Source organism: Biomphalaria glabrata, chromosome 12, assembly GCF_947242115.1.
Source record: "Biomphalaria glabrata chromosome 12, xgBioGlab47.1, whole genome shotgun sequence".
In the NCBI taxonomy this organism is placed as follows: domain Eukaryota; kingdom Metazoa; phylum Mollusca; class Gastropoda; family Planorbidae; genus Biomphalaria; species Biomphalaria glabrata.
The window spans coordinates 32,109,832-32,132,900 of record NC_074722.1 but is presented as its reverse complement, the minus strand read 5'-3'; the positions used below and the strand labels follow the sequence as shown (position 1 = coordinate 32,132,900).

Sequence of the window (23,069 nt, the reverse complement as noted above, 5' to 3'; positions counted from 1 at the left end):
TCGTACTTCCGCGTGCCTGCGCGTGCATCGCTAATCGTAAATGTAACAAGCGGTGGGGGTGGGGGTGGGGGAGGAACTCGCTGAGTAAAACGAGAAGGTGCTGACTAGAAGGGTGAGGAGGACTAGGCCCACAAAGAGAGAGAGAGAGAGAAAGAGAGAGAGAAGAAATGCCACGAGAGATTAAGTGCAAGAAAGACTCAAACAAAAAAACAACATAGAGAGAGACCAAGACAGAACGTGGAATACAGAAAAGGAAGGTGACAGAGAAATAGATTAAGAGAGAGAGAGAGAGAGAGAGAGAGAGGAAAGAGAGAGTTAAATTGAGACAAATAAAATGGAGAGAAAGAGACATTGAGAAAGAAAAAGAGAATAGGAAGAAAGAGAGCGAGAGAAAAATAGATTGAGAGAAGGTAAGAGAGTGAGACAAAGAGAGAAACGATGAAATGAATAAGAGAAAATGAAAAGAGAACATAGAGAAAGGTTCAAAGAAAGAGATGTAAGAATGAAGAGATCCGGAGAGGTCAATGGAGATTAGATCAGCACGCTAATACACACATTGACCACAAAAGAGAGAGAGCGATATACAAGACGGGCAGACATAGAGAGAGAGCTAGGCAGTCGGAGTTGATGTTACTGAAGAGAGAGAGAGAGAGAGAGAGAGAGAGAGAGATGGAGAAAGACTTTTAAAGAGCTACTAGAAAATAATACAAGAGAGACAACAGCGGGATACAAGTGAGAGATACAAGAGAGCCTTACCAGAGATACCATGGATATAGTATTTCTGAAAAGGGATGAAAGCGTGCAAGTTAACATTTACAGCTGTTCTGCCCACTCTCCTCCCACTTCTCAAGGTATTCTTTCTCCTTCTGTACGTTCCTCCGTAGATCACATCGTTTTGTTTTTACCTCCACGTGTGAGTCATTGGGGGCATTGCACGTGCACTCAAGAGGGAGTGAAAGTTACAGGAATATAAATAGTACAAGTCTCAGAGTCCACCATGTTCTAAGTACACCAGCTTATGTCCACCAACTTCTGCCCACCAACCTTTAAGTCCACAAGCTTCTTAGTAGTCCATTAGCTTGTAATTTCACCAGAATCTGTCCATTAGCTTCTGATTTCACCAGCTTCCGAGTCCATTAGTTTGTAATTTCACCAGAATCTGTCCATAAGCTTCTGATTTCACCAGCTTCCGAGTTCATTAGCTTGTAATTTCACCAGAATCTGTCCATAAGCTTCTGATTTCATCAGCTTCCGAGTTCATTAGCTTGTAATTTCACCAGAATCTGTCCATTAACTTCTGATTTCATCAGCTTCTGTCCATAAACTTCTGATTTCACCAGCTTCTGTCCATAAGCTTCTGATTTCATCAGCTTCTGTCCATAAGCTTCTGATTTCATCAGTTTCTGTCCATAAGCTTCTGATTTCATCAGCTTCTGTCCATAAACTTCTGATTTCACCAGCTACTGTCCATAAGCTTCTGATTTCTGTATAGAACAACTGCTGTCATTCAGAGGAGATTTTATCTTATAAACTAAAAACCTGCCTTCAAAAGAGAAGATCATTACGTCCCACTATCCCTGTGTTAATCTTGTCGTGCATGTTAATTTTAACTCTCATAAGTGATTGGTTTTCCTAGCTGATTCATGCCACCCGTAATATGACTCTAAAAGCACTACGGAGGAAGGAGCTGTTAAGTTACTGAACTTTCTGAGTTAACTTGGTGTCAAGATCGAAACTTTTGAGACTAACATTTTCCTTGTGTTTTGTGGGGGTTTTTGTGTGCTACTACCAAAGTTGGTAGATTGTGCTTTCGGCTGTTCGACGAAAGAATGTGTACAGTAATAGAGGCACATATGGTTTTTAATATTGTTATTATGAGTTTAGTGGGAGGGTAAATCTACTTGTGTATTGACTTTTAAGACTTTTGCTTTTAGAATTTTAGGAGGAACCCGCGGCCATCGTTATGATAACCCCCAAGCGCGTAACACTCGACCAGGCCAGCCACCCACAGGTGTGAAGCCCTAGCGCTGACCTCTAATTCCCCTGAACTCTTATCGTCGGTACTTGTCCGTCGGTCTGTCTTTGATCATCCTGACCTATGAAATCAAGTGCTGCTGCTTTTTTTTTTCTCCTCTTGTTCGTTTACCAGTATCAGTGCTAATATTCTGACTATTATTATGACTGTTGTTATTAGTATTTCTTTACCATTTCAGTACCTCCCCCACCTCTTTTTATATCAATGCTTATATCAGCTCACACTGTTTGTCTGTCTGCCTGTCTGTCTGCCTGTCTTTCTGCATGTCTGTCTGTCTGCCTGCATGCCTGTCTGTCTGTCTCTCTGTTTGTCTGCCTGTCTGTCTGTCTGTCTCTCTGCTTGTCTGCCTGCCTGCCTGTCTGTCTGTCTGTCTGTCTGCCTACCTGCCTGTCTATCTGTCTGTCTGCCTGCCTGTCTTTCTGGTACAAATAATAAACACAATTTTCCTTTTCCTTCCTATTCTCGGATCAATGTGAAACTTGACACAATTATTTCTTTACATAATTACACAATTATTTACTGTACCTGACAAAACATGAACCAATTTACAAAAGAATTAACAACTAATTAATTAGTCAAGTAATTATTGGTAATTAATTATTTTTCTTTGATATCGAAAAGCAGAAATAAAATTCTACAATATAAATATATATATATAAATATATATATATATATATATATATATATATATATATATATATGTGTGTGTGTGTGTGTGTGTGAAAATGTGGAGTTCTTCCCAACAGATAAACTTTTTTGTTATTTTTATTTTTATATTGTTATGGAGTGTGTGTCTTTGTTTCTATAGTGATGGTGAAAAGAAGTTAGCGGTTGGCTGGTGGCTATGCAGTGTGAATGATGCAAGATAGGCGGCCCTGTCGTCAGTTGTCTTGGTTACGCCAGACGACTCCAGAGTGCCAGAGTGTAAAGACGTGTTTGTGTAGTGAATTAGATTTTGTTTACATTGTCACCAAAGTCTCTACTACATTGATTTCATTTCATCTGAAGTTCTTTATGTCTATATTGTAATAAACGTTATATGTAGTTCTGGTCACAAAGAAGCTATTCAAGTAGTCTCAAGTTTTATAAGTTAAAATGTAGTACGCCTACAGCGGTTCAATTGTCTCACCGGCAGTTTGGTGCTAGACGTCAACCAACGCCCGACAACATATATATCTTTTGTTGGTTCATCTCTCCATTCCTACGAAGAGACATGAAGAAGTAGTTACATCTCTTGTAATGTGAATCTCTTAGTATATTATAGCTCCTCCTTCGTGATCGATGATGAGCACATTTCTCATTTCCTATGGACTCAAAAGATGACTGTAAAGCCCAATCCTCGCTTTAAAAAGCAGGCCGCATCCGTGGAATGGGTGGGTTAGGTCAGTTGCAGATAGGCCTGGTTCTTCTCTCAGCTATTTGGTTGGTTCGGCGCTCTTTCGCCCTGACCACTCTCCTTGCTTCAAATCTTGAGACTCCGAGACTCACAGCTTCACGCCACGAGGAGCGATCGAGAGCTAGTGCTTCCCAGCGTAGTACTAAACATGTGTGACTTCTGTTGATGTAAGCATGAAAGAAAAACAGATGCATTCCCGCTTACCTTCTGACTGTAATCTGTTTCTCACTGCAAGCGCGATCCTAGCTTTACCTCCCCCCACCTCATCAATTGTCGCTCCTCCACGTGCCTAGTGCATTCCAGTCGTGACTAATAGGTAGTCTCCCTTTTAGTGCGTAACTCTCCTAAAAGATAAAATGTCTCTGCGACATCTTTACCTTATGCAATGGATTTATCACGAAGCTTATTTGTCTTTGTCTGTCTGGTACAAATTTTGAATGCGTAATTTCTCCCACTTCCCATTCTCGGATCAGGTTGAAACTTTGCATAATTATTTATTGTAACTAACAAAACATGCGTCTTAAAAAAATATACCAATTAGCTAATTAAATAGTGGCAGTTCCCCTTCCAGACCTTGCGATCCATAGGGCAAAAGTTGTACAGGTCATCTGCTTCTGTGGCCAACGGTTTACGAGTGTTTCATGTGGCCAGCACAATGACCAACCGCCTTTAGTTTTCTCCGACTAATGTTAAGTACCCATTAGAGCTGGATGGACTCAGAGGCGCCCAAAGATCCCGAAATTTAAATAATCACAGTCTTCACCAGGATTCGAACCTGTGACCCCCAGTTCAGAAGCCAAGCACTTTTCTACTCAGCCACAGCGCCTCCAATTAAATAGTGGTAATTGATATATTTTGTTTGATATCGAAAAGGGAAGAAAATCTTACAATATTGCGCTATGTGTTATAAATGTGGAGTTTTTCCCCTTAGATAATCCCTTTATTAATTTTATCTTTTTAGTTTCACAAGTCTCGTGAAAAGGTCAATGAATTTCTTTTCCTGATCGATAAATGATTTTAGGTGCGATTATAAAGTGTGTAAATGGATATTGGTATTATTGCTTTTCGCACTGCTTACCAAACCGCTTGAAAATCTCAGTCGGGCGCCCCACTTCACCCCCCCCACCATCTCTTTCTCCTGTTAAATCATGTCTGCAGTTGTGTAACTGGGACACTTCACACGCACACAGGGGCCCGCCCTCGCCTGCCTCTCCTCTCTCAGTCATTGAGTCGTGAGCACACAGTCTCTCCCCCGCCCCTTCTCGTCTGCCTCTCTCACACGCTCTCGTAGCGGCGTGTTTACATGTGCGCGTGCTATGAGACTTCTCAGCTTCCCAGCGGCACTCCGGGGTGAGTACTCACTCATCACATGACTTGTGTTTACGTGTGCTTAGACAGTGAGCACGCACACGGGATTCACAGGACACACACATCGACATGCAGTCGTAGAATCAACGCACGTGCTCTGGAATCAATCATGACCGTTGTCTGTCATCCTCCGACCAAAATATCTGCTCACGTCGCTGCGACTAGTACTCACGGAACAAGTGCTCTGCGTCTTTGTGTGTGCTTGTGTGTTACGTGACCAGCCGTGCGGTGTGCTCAAAGATGAGCCCTTAGATGTACTCACTCAGACTTGGCGGCTCATCGTTTTAATCCTCGAGACATGGGCGTGGATTAAATATATTCATTTTTTTTTAAAGGGCGTTCTGTGATGAGTTCAGTACGGCCACCCCTTCAGCCGGAGGTGAGTTATATGTTTTCTTATCATCTTCGTCTTCATATCACTTGTATGTGTGCACTTTGTCATTTTTTTATGCTTCTTGCGGGCCCACCAAAGGGGACAAACAAAACTCTAGTCCGCGACCCAACAGAAGCGGGCCCATTCACGCTGTATTTTTTTTATTAATAAGTATTTGAAGATTTTTCTCATAATAGGGGGGGGGGGAACCAGAGGGGGCTAACACGTACCCAGTTATCTGGTGCCCAAATATTTCTGGCAACGGGCCTGCTTTTTGATAAGTAAGGACGTAACTTTTGATGACACACATTTTGCATTGTCATTATTGAATTCGGGTGGTACTTTTATGTTTGACACTTAGAGCGATACTAATACACGAGTGAACATATTCACGTTAGCTCCAAACTCCCCTTTTAGACCTTACGATTGATGAGGCAGATGATAAAAAAAAGGTCAACAGTTAATACAGGTGTCATGTGGCTAGCACAACGAGCAACCGCCTTTACTTTTGCGTAACTATTGTCAGGTACCCATTAGAGCTGGGTGGACTTAGAGTCGGCCTAAATATCTGGAGATTAAAAATCTCAGTCTTTACCAAGATTCGAACCCGGGAAATCGCTTAGCTTTATGTTCTTACGGGTTCGTGAGGGTTTAGTTTTAAAGCGCTTAGCTTACGAACCGACGAGTTTCGCGTTCGAATCCGAATGAAGATTTTTAATTTTCGGGACATCTAATGGATACTTGACATACATTTGGAAAGTGGTTGGTCGTTGTGCTGGCCACACGACACCCTCGTGAACTGTTGGCCATAGAAACAGATGAACTTTATATCATCCGCCCTTATTGATCTCAGGGGTCTGAAAGGGACACATTTTAATTTCTTCTATCTTTCTTTTCTAGTCTTAGAAGGCGTCAACGGCACTTTGCATTGTCTCTAAATGTTTGTTACTTGCAGTCTGTCTTGTGCACACGTTTAATTACAATTGAAATGGAATTTAAGTCATTGATTAAAATGCATGACTAGATTGTCGTTTATATATATCTTATATTTAAAAAAATACGCTAGACTCGCATCAATAAGTCATTCCTTTTGTTTAAGTTTTGTTTCCTTGCGCCTTAACTTTAGTTACATATGATCAGTGATGTGAGCTATATTTATTTCTATCCCACATTATAGTTATTTCACATAAAGTGGAATCTTTCTAGGTGTACGAGCTCTTGAATGTAGGGCGGAAATGTGATCAAGATTCTTGATGGAATAAAAACATTGAGGCTGAGAGGGACTGGGATGAAGAATGTTTCGTTTCATTTTCTTTATATTTCCATATGTTATAAATGTGTTGGCTGTAGTATCAACATCTGATAGCTCCCCACCCCATCCACTTAACTTTTTTTTAGAAAATACTTTACAAATTGCGAGATTATACTAATTAATCAAGACATGCTACCCATTCCATTCTCTTTCTTTCTCTCTCTCTTTCTCTTTCTCTCTAATCTCCTTCAACTCCCACTCCGGTTTCTCTCTCACTCTCTCTCTCTCACTCTCTCTCACTCTCATCGTCTCTCAACCTTCAAGACTTAAGTGTTGTTAATGTTTGCTAATTGGGACAAGCGCCTCATTTTCGAGGCAGAGGTCAAAGTTTACAAGAGCTTTCTGTTTCTTGTTCCTTTTAGTCACTTTTAGTGGGATGTGTATCTGCGGGGCAAAGAAACGCTTGGCCACCTATCAAAGGGGGGAGGGGTGGAGTTCGAATCCCTGAGCACCTAATAGCAACACGGAAATCTTCTCCTATATACCCCTCCCCCCACTAAAAGGTCCACAAAAACAAAAGAGATTTGAACCACAGCGCTCTGAGCATGTTATAGGCATAAAAGCTGCCCTTTACAAGACTAAAAAAAAATGATAAGCGTTAAAATAATGGGGCCTTCATACACAGCGTAGACATTTGGCACCCTACTTGCCATTTCAAAGCCAGATCATCACTATCCTAGTAGTATGATTGTTGCTAGCTATCTCGACGTGACCACCGCGTAATTTTTCGGAAGCTAAAAGTCGGGACTAGTGAAACCTGCCCTTGTGAGCATCACCAGAGAATGCTGACCATGACTTTCAAAGCTGCATACTATATCAAGAGGCCTGAACAAGACTCTGGCCCCAAAACCCTCCTATAGAAGAAAAACTATACTGAGAACTGCCTGATCTGGAAACACTGTGCGTTTCATCTCAGATATAGGATTACTGATCTGAACCCTCCGACATGTAAAATGAGAACGAAGAAGAAGAAGACTATCCTAGTAGTCAGCCAAGATAATTATAATATCTTGGCTCTGCATCCTTGATGATCAGAGTTTATAAATTCATAATTAGTAAGACCAATACGAAGTTACGAGAATGTAATGACAGGTACTACACTTAAGAGGATAGCTTTTTTTCATAAAAATACCACCTTACAATACTACTTTACAAAAAAAAAAATGCTCTGGATCTAACTAGCGAAAGAGGGATATTTTGGAAGTGAGGGTGGAGGGTGGACAGGCACTTATTGTTCAGTTCATTGCCTCCCATTTTGTTCCCACCCCTGTGTAGAGTACATCCATTTAGGCGTGGTGTATATATATATTCACCAAACTTCAAGAGATATTTCTAAAGTACGTTGTTAAGTGAGGACACACTTCAAAAAACAGACACATTTTTTTTTCAATTTAAACTTCAGCGTTTTTGCTTTGCTTACGCAAGGCTGTGGGGTCTGTACCAAGGTTTGCTGTCTAGGGTCTACTTGAAAGATTCCACTTTTTACATAGCTTAATATCAACTCAGTCTGTCTGTCTGTCTGTCTGTCCCATTTTTTTTGGTTTGCACGTAATTTCTCCCACACTCATTCTCGGATCAAATTGAAATTTTACACATAAATCTGTTGTACCTACCAAAAAATGAATCAATCAAATAATTAACCAATTAGTCAATTAATTATCGGTAATTCATTAATTACGTTTGATATTAATTAAGGGAAAATAAATGTTATTGTATCGGCTATAAATGTACAGTTGTTACCCTAATATAAGCTTTTGTTTATTTATGAAATCACACTGGCAGCACAACGATCAAAGACTTTTTGTTTCCTCACAAAGTTTTCTCGGATTGGTGAACTTCAGGGGGGGGGGGTTCTTAATTAACCTCTCTGTTAGCATAAAATCGCTAACTCTGCAAGTGTTCAAACTCTACCCGATCGATTGTAGAAGTGAAATGCTTAGCTCTAGACCACTTGGCTTCATTACAGGAAGCTGAACACACTACAATTAGCCTAAATACTTTAAGTTGGTCCTTTAAGTCGTCCATGTGGTGTTAACAAAAGTAATTAAAGTTTTAGAAATGAGGTGCTTCTTGTGACCTAAGATTGGTGTGTCGGTCAAATGTATTGTGCTGTATTTGACTGAGGGCACAAGTGTCAGACACTTCTGGCCTACAAACTAATTGATGCCACTTACTTTGTGGTGATTTCAATGGGTGTGTGTGTGTGGGTGGGTGGGTGTGTGTGTGCGCCTGTCTCTTAAACGTGTGTGCGCGTGCGAGAGTGAAGAATGTGAAAAACTCGCTGTGAGCTCTGTCGGGCGTCGAACTGTAATTACAGGCAAATTTTTCAACCAGATACATCGCTATGTGAAGCGTATACATTATTTTCCTCGTAAATAGGCAGGAAAAGATAACTCTCTTGTTGTTTGCAAAGGGATGTCAATGATTATTCTATGAAACCTAATTCTCTCCCATTTATTTAACTCTCTAGATTTTCTTTATGCCATCTGTTGGGTTCTTTTTTATTGCTTGACTTTGCTCGTTAAGGGTTTACTTAATAATTACAATCAAGAACAATTAATGCTAAATATACTTCAACTTCAGATCCATGAATAACAAAAAAATATTTTAATACTCAATAGTGTACAGAAAAAATTACACAATAAATATTAATATTAATAAACAAACACCAGTCCAGGAAGCAACCTTCCAACCTTCCTGGACCGAGGAAAAGACCTCACCGACTAACACACTCTCTCGCACATTCAATGAAGACTAAACCATTCAGTTCATAACACGTGCAAGACTATTCACATTCATAACCTGGGAGTACTTAAACAAGGGGATATAACTATCATACCAAAATATCAAAGCAACATATTCACTCTCGCCATACCTCCCCCTGACACTGTCTTTTGGGTTCCATTTGAGATTCTCTTACATGGCGGGAAAAAGGAACTCTCGTCGAATGAAGTTTTAATTTTTGAGTTTTAGAACCAGTACTATTATTATATATAGATAATCTAGTGTTAATTACGAGCTGGAACGAAGATAGTTAACCTGTGTAAGTTTATTGTACATTGTGTATTTAATTCAAGTGATTCCTAGTCCAGAATTAAAGCTTTTGTATTTATTGTTGAAGAATCTTCATTGTCTGAATTACTTGTTTGTATTAGAATCTCCGGCATGAAGAACTTGTTTGAGTGTTCAGTAATATTTGAAATAGAAATCTGCATTGAATCGTTACATTAAAAAAAAACTCATAGTCTGATCAACACAATCTTATAGTAACATCACTTTATCTTTACCTCGAAACAAAAGATCTTCACATATCTGCACTAACGTAGGGATCTTCCCAACTGTAGTAAGCCTAATAGTAAGCCTTTTAATGTATCTGGCGTATAAGTAAATGTTTTTTAAAAAGTTATTAGTAATTTTTTTGCAGTTTCTAGCAAAATTCTCAAAGCCTATCTGTTTGTAATACAAAATAATTTATTAGTTATGCACGTAGTATGGTATTGACTCTTGGAAGGTGTAACCTTTTTTTTTTTTTTACTAATGAGTAACTAGCGGTAAAAAACAAAAAGAGTTGATACGAAGATCAACTGCCATGATAATGCAAAAAAAAAAATTTTCCCTTTCAGACCTTGTGGTCTATAGGGCAGATGATGTAGAGGTCATCTGTTTCTGTGGCCTGCGGTTAACGAGGGTCGTCGAGGGTGCCATGTGGCCAGCACAACTACCAACCGCCTTTACTTTTCCCCATCTAATGTCAGGTACCCATTAAAGCTGGGTGGACTCAGTGGCGCCCAAAGATTCCAAAATTAAAAACCTCAGTCTTAACCAGGATTCGAACCCGGAACCCCCGGTTCGGAATCCAAGCCCTTTACCGCTCAGCCATCGCAATTCTGTCCCTGCTAGGCCCTCTATGTCATCAACGATGCACAGGTTAGTAATTCTTCTTCCTGAGTTAAGGCTCTAAATTAAAGTCAGCTGATTTATGATAGTGTCGATATAATTGAGCTGGGGTAAAAGATTTGAGTTAAGGCAATAGATTTGAGTTAAGGCAATAGATTTGAGTTAAGGCAATAGATTTGAGTTCGGGCAATAGATTTGAGTTAAGGCAATATATTTGAGTTCGGGCAATAGATTTGCGATAGGGCTCAAGAGTTGTGATAAAGCAATAGATCATTTTAAAGCCCACGGATTTGATTTCTTAAGATATTTCTACTCTAACAGCGACGATTGTTTATCAGTTTCACGCGATGACGGATATAATGAGATTTCTATTTTTATCTCTCTCAATATATTAGATCTGTTTACACAAGTCCTAGTCTAGACGCCCCATACCCTCTCGTCCACCCTAGATGCGCCATTTTATTTTATTTATTTTTTTGCTGATGTCGCCGCAGCAAAGACTTTGATCCATAATATCCCCTGTCAAAGTGCATTAGTGTGACGTAATGACGAACCGTGGTCTAATTCGACTCCCCCGCCCCGTCTATACCCGCCCACACCTCGGCGCCCCTTCTCCCTCCTCTTGTGGAACAGATGCAAGAAGAAGCTGGTGGCAGGACTCGGGAATAAATCAATAGCAGACAAAGTCTGGGATCTGGCCTCAGGGTACAAAAGTCTGCCTCTATGGAGTTTCTCTTTCTAGTTCGCCTTTTTTCTGTTCCTCAAAGAATTCGTTTGTAGTATCATCTTTTTGTTATCAATCGCATTTTATTAACAGTTATTCAAAAATGAAATGCACTAGTTTTCTTTCCTTTGTACCTTTACCTTTACCTATCCCTTAGTCTATTGGACCGATGGGGCACCATGCAAGACTCGTCGACCATCTTTCTCCATTCCTCTCTGTCTTTTGCTTAGTTAGAACCTCTTTCAATGGCAGGCACGTCCATTCTTTTATGCTGTCCTCCCATCGCTTTCTCTGTCTGCCTCTTCGTCTTTTTCCTGGTACTGTTCCCTGAGGGAAGGTCTTTGCGAGCCCCGAAGATCTTGTAATATGGCCATAGATTTTAAGCTTGCGTTTTTTTTTTTTACGATAGTTGTACCATGTTTTTCTTTTATACCTATTTTTATGATTTGCCAATTTGGTTATTAGATATTGTATACTTCTTTCACTCTCTCTCTCTCTCTCCCTCCCTGTCTCGCTATGTCCCTCTCTCTCTCTCTTTCTTTCTCTCTCTCTCTCTGTGTCTCACTTTTCTTCCTGTCTCTATCTCTCCTTGTCTCTCTATGTCCCTGACTCTCTCTCACTCTCTCACTCTCTCTGTCTCTGTCTCACTGGATGACCGACTGGTTATGTGGTATGCGCTCTGGGCTGCGGTCTTCACCATCCGTCTCAGGCTACAGACAATGATACCAGAAGAAACAAATGGAAAAGAGAACAAATTTAATGCGTGATCAAAAACACAAAATTCGAGATATAAATAAGCCTGGATCTACATAAACCATCATTGAATCTAAACAGATCAATGAAAAAATCATGAACCCAACATTCAATATAAACCCAAATAAACATAAATCCCAGAAATCTCAACACATAATTTATTTAGGCCCACGGTGAACATTTGTTTTGTATTATAGCGCTGACAAAAGTAGCGCTGACAAAAAAATATGTTTATGTCATTTTGCAAGAAATACCTTATACATCGTTAATTTTGAATAGAGGTCGTTGTGCTGGCCACATAACAGCCTCGTTAACCGTGGGCAGCAGATACAGATGACCTTTACATCATCTGATTTATAGATCGCAAGGTCTGAAAGGGGAACTTCACTTTTTACTTTGCTTATTATGAATAGAGCCAATAATTTTTTATTTATTTTAATGTTATCATTATTTTTCAGTCATTTTGCAAGAAGCACTTTAGATATCTTTTTTAAAAAATGCAAACATTGTACAAGAATTATAAGGGCTAAAATTGATAATTTCAAAATGTATTTGCTTATATGTTACTTTATTTATTTATTCCGAAAATGCACTTGTCAAATGTGTACACACTCACACACACACACAAACACACACACACACACACCAACAACGTTAAATTGTATGCAGTGTTACGTAGAAACTCCATCAGTGGCTTGTTTCCAAACCTGGCACTACAGCTGAAAGACGTCTGTTAAGTTATCTTATCTTATCTTATAAATACAGACCTCAAAAAAGAAGATGACTACGTCCTACGTCCTACGCGTCATGCATCTAGTCATGCATGTAAATTAATTACTTTAATTCTGCCAAGTCACCGTTTTTTTCTGGCTAGCTCAGGCAACCCATTCCATGCTCTAATAGCACTAGGGAAGAAGGAGTATTTGTACAAATTTGTCCTAGCATATGGAACGAGGAATGTGCCTTTAAGTTGGAGAGATTAACAAGTAGACATTGGGGGATGACTATTAATAGACATCTCTCTCTCTTTCTCTCTTTCTCTCTCTCGCTCTCTCTCTCTCTCTTTCACTCTCTCGCTCTCTCTCTTTCTCTCTCGCTCTCTCTTTTTCTCTTTCTATCTCTTTCTCTCTATTTCTCTTTCTCTCTCTCTCTTTCTCTCTCTCTCTTTCACTCTCTTGCTCTCTTTCTCTCTCTCTTTCTCTCTTTCTCTCTCTCTCGCTCTTTTTCTCTCTCACTCTCTTTCTCTCTCGCTCTCTCTTTCTCTCTCTCTCTTTCTCTCTCTCTCTCTCTCTTTCTCTCTCTCTCTCTCTCTCTCGCTCCCTCTTTCTCTCTCTTTCTCTCTCTCTTTCTCTCTTGCTCTCTCTCTCTCCGTTTCTTCCTCCTTTTTGTGTGTTTTGTGATTGTATGTCAACATTTGTAGCTTGGAGGCTGTAAGAAAACAAAAAAGAAAACATGACAATGGAAGAGTTATAATCGTAGATACATACACAGACGCGCGATCATGACCACAGTCACGCAATGATACACACACATACACACGAATCAGAAGAAATGACGTCTTGGGGGAATAGAAAACATTGTATCACTGGGACCTTGTTTTGCTAGATAGATCTGAACTCTATATTCATGTAGTGATGGAATCTAATAGGTTGAATGTCAATTCGTAGCATGTATGCTTTTAGAGAGATGTGATATAGATAACAAAGTTTACATGATCACTCTCTCTCTCTCTCTCTCTCTCTCTCTCTCTCTCTCTCTCTTTCAATATATATATATAGTCCTTTCTTTTTTGTCTTTCTTTTTTTCCTTGCGTTTCTCTTCTCTCTTTCTTCACACTATCTGTTACATTCATTTCGCCTTGCTGTCATGAGATCACGTGATTTGTCTCGCACGTTCATGTTAAAAACACAACTATTGGGCGCGTGTGAGCACACCGCACGTGCATGTGTTTGTCCGTACGCGTGTGTATGCCTGTGTGTGTGCTAATGTGTGCTAGACGATGTGTGCTAATATGCACTTGCAAATGTGTGCTAGCAAATGTGTGCTATTGTGTGCTAGCAAATGTCTGCTTTGTGTTAGAGAATGTGTGCTAGACAATGTGTGCTAAATTGTGTTAGGTAATGTGTGCTAAGGAGTGCTAACGTGCTCTACACACAGTGTGCTGGCTAAGGTGTGCTTATGTAGACTAGACAATGTCTTTGTTTTCCCATGAATGAAAAAACTATTTAGTCACTCGCCCACCTTTCTCTATTGAGACTGTTGCCAAATTCTATAAAAAGACCCAGATCTCGATCTAGAAAAACACAGATTATTTCCAGACACAAGAAAATGATTCAGACATGCAACTATTTAAAGCATCACTGTGAGGGAGTTCATACATGGGCGTAGCCAGGGGGGGGGGTTGGGGTTCAAACCCCCCCAACCGAAATGAATTTAGTGAATGATTTTTTGCTTTGATTTTGTTTATTTTAGGTGAGATTTTAATACTAAACCATCACTTGCCCCAGCACAACCAATGGGGTTTTGAATTTAAAAAGCCAGGGGGGTTCGAGCTTAAAACCCCCTACCAGGGGGGTTCGAGTTTAAAACCTCCTACCAGGGGGGTTCGAGTTTAAAAACCCCTACCAGGGGTTTTGAGTTTAAAACCCCCTACCAGGGGTTTTGAGTTTAAAACCCCCTACCAGGGGTTTTGAGTTTTAAACCCTCAACTTGGGGTTTTTGCAGTTAACTTCCCCCTCTTCTATAAAACAAAACAAAAAAAAATCCAAACGAAAATCCCCTAATTCCAAGAGCACAGTTAAGGGAGATTTTGATTTTAAACCCCCCTCCAAAATTTACGATAAACCCCCTCTTCAATATAAAAAAAAGCTAATTACGCACTTAAAATGTTATGAGCGTAGCTAAATGGGTTTTGACTTAGTTTTGAGTTTGAACCCCACTTAATCGGGGTTCGAAGGTAAAACATACCTCTTTAATAATAAAAACAAAGCAAATTATACACTCAAAATGTTACGAGTGTAGTCAAAGGGGTTTTGAGTTTAAACTCCCCTCCAGTGGAGTTTGAAGCTAAAAAGTACCTCTTCAATATAAATAAAAGCAAATTACGCACTCAAAATGCTATGAGCGTTGCCAAAAGGGGTTTTGAGTTTAAACCCCCATTCAGAGGGGTTTGATGCTGAAAAAGACCTCTTCAATATATAAAAAAAAAGCAAATTACACACTAAAATTATTTGAGCGTAGCCAATCCAATCGGGGGTTTTGAGTTTAAACCCCTCTTCTACAGACGGCGTTTTTTTTAAAGTTTAAAACCCCTTTAGATGATTTTGACGATAAAACTTCTCTTTTCGATATAAAATCTAAAACAAACTACAGTCACTTAATTCCAAGAGCGTATTCAAGAGAGGTTACACATTTTTACCAGTGGCAGGGCTCCCTAAATAAACTGCATTGAATAGTCATCTGCCGAAATTGAAAAACACTAAATGTGGCTCAACAAAGATGGCTTAGACAGATTTTAGTAGTCAGTTATAGAGATCGGGTTTAAATCAAGGAAATCCTATGCCGAACTGGGAGTCGACCCCATAGTAAGATTGTGAGAGAGCGACGCATGAGGTTTGCGGGACATGTTCTCCGACAAAATGAATTACGCATAAGAAGAGTTGCAATGATATCCTAGTACAACTTGACGCCACTCATTCATTGAGGTCCTCATGGCAGGTGGGAAGAGGCTTCAGACATTACCAGTGACAGATTTTTATGGAAACAGCTTGACGTCAAATGCTCCGAACGGCTCGGGAGGGTCTAAGTCAGTAAGAATAGCACATTAGGTTTTTGAAATAAAACTTTTTAATAGCAGGAAAATGCACTGTAGATACCTCAGAATATGCATTTTGTTGGCTTTCAATACCAGAAATAGTGCTTGGCAGCGGGGCTTTGCCCCGCGCTGGGGGAGCTCCTAGCGCTCCCCCAGACCCCCTTGCTAGTAATGGCGGGGAATCTACAATTTTCCCACTAATTCATGGAAGAACCTATTCTATGGCACATTCTTCCGAAAGAATGAAGGGTCAGAATGCAATAAAGAATATGTACACACACACACACATAAATACATATAAAAAAAATTCGCCGGGGGGGGGGGAATCCACCCCCCCCCAACCCCCCCCCCCCCGAAAAAAAATCCTGGCTACGCCCATGAGTTCATAGTCAACATAAACTCAGATCAATGGCCTGGGAGGAAGAGGTATGCATGGGAAGCAGGGGGGGGGAGCGCAAGAGGAGTAAATAACTCTTAACAAAGAATGGGGGGGGGAGATGGGGAGTGACCTTGTCATTGCTTTGCATTAAAAAATTTGAGCATTAAAATCTTTGGAATTTGTAAAAATCTTTCAATAGTTCTGTATTTATACCAATAAACGTTCTTAACAGAAAATGAATTGGGGGGGGGGGTGAAGCCACGTGACATTTTTCTGGACACGTTGCCAGTGTTTAAAATAACAACAAAATGTCTTCTTGTCTTCACAAGACTAGAAGACAGCGCTAGTCATTTCTTGTTTACGAGGGTAGTGGGGGGGGGGCAACACAATGTAGTCCAGTCGACCTAATTGCCCTGATTGATTGTAATGAAGGGCATAAAGAAATAACGGGTTGGACAACGTGGACAGTGGGAAGACGGGTCTCTTGTTGCGCTAATGCGGATGGCGTGTAATGGAGAGCAGGGGAAGAGTCTTGGTTTCACTCCTGGTCGCAGCGACTTAAAGGTGTTAATGAAGTGTCACGTGACGGGGTTGACCCCCTAGGGCGGAACACCACACTTCAACAATTTAAATATTGCAATACTAAGCGTGCAACATCCAAGCCTAGAAACGCCCCGCCCAATATATTGCCCCTAGTCCTTGTACTTGACTAGAGCAGGCCTTGTACAGTCATGTGATGACATGACAACAGAAAATTATTTTATATTTTCACATTCTCTAAGTAACTAGGAAGGGAGAAAACTATAATATTGTTGTAACCCTTTTGGCGACGCGATAGGGTTAAATGTGTGTGATCAGATGGCATGTGACACAGGCCAGTAATACAGTTTAGCGTCCTATAGCGAAGGGCAAGGGACAGTACTGGCATGAGTTTCACACGTGAATATGACCCGTGTTATGGTCATCTGATCATAAGTCTGCGTGGACCAGAGAGAGGGCTTGTAAGGCAGGAGTTCAAGACAGGACAGCGAGGAGACCTTGACTGTTAGTCGGCCATGAAGTCGGTCCTGGCGGAGTCCTCGAGTGGAACGTAGAAGTCCAGAAAGAGACAATAGAGTTTAGTACGGCAGTACAATGATATACAGTGTAACATTGTAGTAGTTTAGTGTGTTGCCAATTGTGTCGTATTGGCTGTTTTATTTGACCATTATTAAAGTACCAGATTATTTGGAGCTCTTGTCTGGTTCTTGATGTGTTGTGTGTTGAGCAGTTGTTTACAGAACGCCTCAGTAGAAGAGAGAATCGTAACAATCTGTTTCTTTCATAGAAAAATAGATCTAGAAATACATAGACTGATCAGCGAAACAATTTTTGTGTGTGTGTGTGTGTGTGTGTGTGTGTGTGTGTGTGTGTGTGTGTGTGTGTGTGTGTGTGTGTGTGTGTGTGTGTGTGTGTGTGTGTGTGTGTGTGTGTGTGTGTGTGTGTGTGTGTGTGTGTGTGTGTGTGTGTGTGTGTGTGTGTGTGTGTGTGTGTGTGTGTGTGTGTGTGTGTGTGTGTGTGTGTGTGTGTGTGTGTGTGTGTGTGTGTGTGTGTGTGTGTGTGTGTGTGTGTGTGTGTGTGTGTGTGTGTGTGTGTGTGTGTGTGCTTATTTTAAAATGCTGATCTGCCTTGAACAGTCCCTAGCGTTGACCAGCTTTAAAAAAGCAAATTATTTCAACAATAAAATTATGCCTAACAATTGCAAAAGAGAATCTGCAGATCTTAGTTGCATTGTAACAAATGCATTGTTTAGAACAGCTCGAGTGTATCAGTCATTGCTCACAGGTAGGTTGAAATTTGTCGTCTTCCTGTTATTCTTAAAGAGTTTATATTTCAATAAGATTTAAAGCATTTCATTGACGGAAAGATGCAACGACAATTAACAACAGAGTATTTTATTCCTGCCGTGAAGAGGGGCAGGACACCAAAAAAAAAAAAAAGGAGGACATAGAATGTACCATTAAAAAAATAAAGGACTACCTTTTTTTTTTTTTTGGCCCCAAGAGCTCAGGAATGAGTTCCGTCGAAAGACTGATTCAAAAAAAAATGTTGAATATCTTCCAGATGGCAGGACGCATTGGGAAAAACTGTTATTTGAAAATTGATGGTCAGAGAGAAGGCCAAGAAGGGAAACTTTGATAGGAAGAGGTTTGATTCATTTGCTGTGATACTGGTAGATCAATAGTAAAGTAAGGTACATAGGAGATTCGGTGGCAGAGTGGTGAAGCGCTTGGCTTCCGAACCGGGTCCGGCTTCAAATCCTGAAGAAGACTGGGTGATTTTTAATTTTGGCGTCTTTGGCGTCTTTGGACTCTAATGAGTACCTGACATTAGTTGGGGAAAAGACGATTGGTCGTTGTGCTGGCCACATGACACCCTTGTTAACCGTGGGCCACAGAAACAGAAGACCTTTACATCATCTGCGCTATAGACCACAAGGTCTGAAAGGGGGAACTTTACTTTACTTTATGGTACATAAAAGGAAGGCGTTGATTGGTGATCAATTCTAAAGGGATACAGACACACAAGTAGGATATTTAGAACACAATACATCTTCATTGGTAAACCCAACTTAATGTGTTGTGAAAGCCGGATTTTTTTTTCCAGCAATATATTTACACCGGATTAATAGCCTCGTTTCAACTTTGTTAATACGAGCACTTACCAGTAAATAGATAAAGCATTGTCTTCTAGAAGAAGACTAAGAAAGTATGCAGTTATATATAAGTCTATGGTGCAGTATTTTACGTGGCTATTCAAACCCAGCTGTGATCTATATATTTTTCTCTATGTAAAATACGGATCTGTTATATAAAGTCCGTAGAGCTGTTTTTTAACGAAACACCATATTGAATGTTTACATCGAAGTCATTCCCGTGGGAAGGCAGACTTTACGTGATAGAATGATTAACCAGGAGAGATCGATAAAAATAAATTCAAGATTTAGCGTGTGTCTAATCGTGTGTCCAAGCGTGTGTCTAAGCGTGTGTCTGAATGTTGTCCAAGCGTGTATCAGAGCATGTGACTTAGCGTGTGTCTAATAGTGCGTCAAAGCGTTGTCTAAACGTGTGTCTAAGGAAGTGTCTAAGCGTGTGTCCAAGCGTGTGTCTAATCAAGTGTCTAACCGTGTGTCCGAGCGTGTGACTAAGCATGTGTCTAAGAATACGTCCAAGCGTTGTCTAAGCGTGTGTCTAAATGCGTATACCATTGTATTTCCCAGTATATTTTTAGGAGTGTGAATAAGCATGAATTTAAGCGTGTGTCTATGGGTGTATCGAAGCGTGTGTCTACCAGTGTGTCTAAGTGTGTATACCTATCTTAGCGTAATTCTAAAAGTGTGACTACTCGGCTGTCTAAATGAATGTTTAAGATTTGAATAAAGTTCCCTCCTTTTTTTTCTGCGACCATCTAATGTCACTTGTGCAGTAAACAATAATCAATAACCCAAAGCGAAACCTTTAATGACTTTCCCCGACAAATGTCAGCTCTAGAGCTGTGTAATTAGACGCCCCAGAATTCACTTGGATTCACACTAGCGTTCTTCGAAACGGAAGCCAAGCGCTTAACACTGCGCGGTCACCAATCTCCATACAATGACTGCAAACACTGGACAAAAAGAGCAATGAATGTCTAGAATGGAAATCAGATCCTCACAATTATTCTAAGAGTTATTTTCTGAATAGTTTATTTACGATTAAGAAAAGAAAATTCAGAAATATATTTACTTGCAGTCAGAGGCGTAGTGAGGGGGGGGGGGAGGCAAGAGGGCACGTTTCCCCGGGCGCCAACCCTCGGGGGGGGGGGGGTAGACACGCACAGAAAGGCGCCGAAAAATTTATTGTAGATATTTTGTTTAGGTAATACATTCTAAGGTTAATATTATTATAACATGTTTTTTTTTTATTTCACCGAAAATTGGGGGTGGGGGGGGGGCGAGGCGCTAATCAAGTTTCTGGCCCCGGGCGCACGTTTTGCTCACTACGCCTCTGATTGCAGTACTCCCGGAGCCTTTGCTACCAAACACACACAAAATATGACTGTGTTTAGTAGGTCTCGGTTGATTGGATGAGTCAAAAGCAAGGTGAAGGCTGACCTAGTACTGAGATAATACACGGGCGGGGCCTTGCTGATGATGTCATCTTTGATAACCCCCCCCCTCCCGAGGTCGGAGTGACATATTCTAACGAATTGGGAGAAAATGGAGATGACGTTTTGTTTTTCAGGAAAACTAAAGAAACAAAATGATTGTATTTGATAATTGAATTGAGAAAGGGTTTAATTAGGAATTTCTTCCTTTTCACGTGAATAGGCGTCTTTGCATTTGTCTACACATAGCTTTGATTTACGTTTATTGATTATTGACATTCGATTGGTTTACATTTAATAGTAACATCCGACCAAGATGGCTGCCTGGTCGTGCGGTATGCGCGCTAGACTTTCATTCGTTCGACTCTATGGTTTCGGGTTCATATCCTACCCATAACTCCCCCCCCCCGGCTTCCTGCGGGAGATTTGGATTTGGAAGTAGATTATCTTCAAAATCCGAAACAGTGGCGTACCTGCGGTGGGGATGGGGGGGGGGAGAATTTGAAAATCATCCCGGGTCCCCACTTGTGGGGTGCCCCCAAATGAGTGTTCGAATTTTGTTTTACATTAAATATTAAATATTACGCCATTATCTCATGGCATGATGTCGAATGTCAAAATGTAGGGGCCCCTAAAGAGGTCAAGCCCCCCCCCCCCCAGGGCCCGCAAATGATGTCAAATTCCTAGCTACGCCACTGATCCGAAATTTGTAAAATATTTTACATGCAAACAAGAAAAAAATAATAATCTTTACACACACTCCACGTGAGAGGATAAGCTAGGGTAAACTCTCCTTAGGGGATAAGCTAGGATAACCTGCATTTTAAGATAAGCCCCCATTAAGGGTAGGCCTAAACCCCCTGGGCGACGGCATAGTCCTACACTGTTGTAAATCCGGCTCTGATTCTACCCAACATGTTCACACACGAACAAAATGTGATACAATTACAGATCGAATCTTCATTTCCTATGAACTTTTTTTCTTCTTCCATTTAACAATCTTCTGATTTCCATTATTAATTCCATAATTACCATAATTTTCTTTACGCGTCTTGGGAACAAAATTTATTGATGTCATTTAGGATTGTTTTGTTTGTTTTTTTTTTTTTTCATCAATGCTGAAACTGTGGTTAACAAGTAGCTATACAGGAGACTTTAGGAACTGCAGGAGATAGATGGTGGAAGTTTAGATTTGAACTTGGGAGCTTTGTGGTAAGGATTCTAAGTATTCCAGCTCTGAAGCACGTCTCCAAGATCAGAACTAAAGTATGACCACCAGAGCTGGAACACTTGACCTCAGGTCAGAAACCTCAGTGGCTAAGCGATCTTCGCTACGTTTTTTTTTCGTTTGTTTGCATTAAGTCAAAACATGGTATTCTAGTTGCTGACAGACACGGCTTTCTCTGGACTATGACTGACCACTGGACTGGAAACACGTATTGCCACAATGGTCACGCGCTCAGGGTTTTAAAGGACGCCTACGTCCATACGTTAGAAATGTCATTGTACGTAAATCGTTCCTTGACCCCCTCTGCGTCACATGTCTTAACCAGCCCAGATGTATTCAACAATTATCAAAAGTGATAAGTCTACATTTCTTGAGCATAAAATATCAGAACCAGAGAATAGCTGAATGTAATTATACTCACTCCGTCCGTCTGTCTGTCTGTCTGGTAAAAAATATTTTGCACGTTTTTTCTCCCTCACCAATTCTAGGATCAAATGGAAACTTTACACAATTATTCATTTTTCCTAACAAAACATACATGTAAAAATTAATTAGTTAACTAGGGGTAATAAATTAATTTAGTTAAATATTGTAAAAGGGAAAGAAATCTTACATTATTGAGATAGCTAACTGTTAATGTGCAGTTCTTTCCCTTGCTTTGTTTGTTTTTTAATAGATTTTTGTTTTATTGATTTCAGTCTGTTTGTTATTTTCTGATTCAACATATCTCTGTATAGATGTTTACACTACTGTAAACAATTAAGTTAAACAAATACATATTTGTGTATGTGCCTGTGTGTGGTTTAGAAAATTCACACATTTTTCTTGTAGTTACTGCAAGGTGTTCCTTTCAGGACTCGGCGTCGATGTGGTAGATGATGTAGATATCCGAGCGTAAATGAAACTACCGTGGCCACCACAATGACCTACTCTAAACGTCCATCACCTAATTTCAGCAGGTACCCTTGAGAGTCGTGGACCCAGGGAGCTCCTAACAACATTCTCTAACTTCAAAATCTTTAAACTCGTGACCCTTTGGTTTGGGAATTATGTGATTTACCATTTGGCCTTAACGCCCCTTTAGTGATTTACCATTTGGCCTTAACGCCCCTTTAGTGATTTACCACTTGGCCTTAACACCCCTTTAGTGATTTACCATTTGGCCTTAACGCCCCTTTAGTGATTTACCATTTGGCCTTAACACCCCTTTAGTGATTTACCATTTGGCCTTAACACCCATTTAGAGAAGTTTTTTTTTAATACAGAGAGTGGACAAAAAAGCAACTCGCAAAAAGCAAAGTACCAGCAATCTGATAAATCAACGCAATAATTTATTTATAGATTACATTAAGGAATGAATCACTTATAAACAAGGTCAAAGGTCAACTTATATCGAACAATTTGTCCTTATAATCAATAAATGTAGAAAATAATGAGTAGCTCATGAATTCAAGGAATTGAACAGGAACATTGTTCCCAATACAGCGAAAAGTGAAGTCAGCAATTTCTGGGCGGAAGTGATTCATCATTTTTCTAGTTCTTAGGACTCGGAAAGAAAAAGAAAAATCTTGGAAATCGAAAAATAAGTAGTATCATATACACACAAATATACCACACACATACACAGATTATAGTCAGCTTGATTTCGGTATCTATGTAGAAATG

At 40.2% G+C, this 23,069-nt stretch overlaps 1 protein-coding gene across 1 annotated transcript in view; it reads left to right on the top strand.

The window, feature by feature from the left end:
* The first annotated feature begins 4,775 nt into the window (after window positions 1–4,775).
* Window positions 4,776–23,069, top strand: part of LOC106060343 (serine/arginine repetitive matrix protein 2-like) — a 109,111-nt gene continuing 90,817 nt past the window's right edge. The window contains exon 1 of the mRNA XM_056007123.1: window positions 4,776–5,178. The gene's annotated coding sequence lies outside the window, so the exon portion shown is untranslated. The remainder of the gene's footprint in view (window positions 5,179–23,069) is intronic.